Source organism: Rhincodon typus, chromosome 46 (genome assembly GCF_021869965.1).
Source record: "Rhincodon typus isolate 14 chromosome 46, sRhiTyp1.1, whole genome shotgun sequence".
Taxonomy (NCBI): Eukaryota; Metazoa; Chordata; class Chondrichthyes; order Orectolobiformes; family Rhincodontidae; genus Rhincodon; species Rhincodon typus.
In genome coordinates this window covers 8574293-8574667 of record NC_063377.1, presented here as the reverse complement: position 1 = coordinate 8574667, position 375 = coordinate 8574293, and the positions used below count along the sequence as shown (strand labels likewise).

The 375-nt window shown below is 45.9% G+C and overlaps 1 protein-coding gene across 1 annotated transcript in view; it reads right to left on the bottom strand.

The window, feature by feature from the left end:
• The window catches only part of tdrkh (tudor and KH domain containing), a 29879-nt gene that overhangs the window by 25586 nt on the left and 3918 nt on the right, over positions 1 to 375 (bottom strand). The window lies entirely within an intron of this gene.

The following is a 375-nucleotide window of genomic DNA, read 5'->3' as shown; positions in this document are numbered from 1 at the left end:
GATTAATTTAGGATATCTGGGTCAGCATGGACTGTTTGGACTGAAGGGTTTGTTTCTGTGCTGTACATCTCTATGACTCTACAACTTGTTGGACACAGTGCTTCAGCCAAAAGTGGGAACAGGGGACCGAGCTGTATCATCAGCCTGCATTGTCCTGAATGGCAGAGTGACCAAATTGCCTTCTCCTGCTTCCATTTTCTACGCTTCCTGCCTGTCCCTTTCTGCACTTTAACTTTTGATTCTCTCACCCTGTCAAAAAAATCCGTCTACCTCCAAAAATAACCCTGCCTCCAGCACTCCCTAGAACACAGTGTCCCTCAGAATTACAATCCTCAGAGGAAAGGGATTTCCTCGTCACCTCCAAGTGAAAAACAA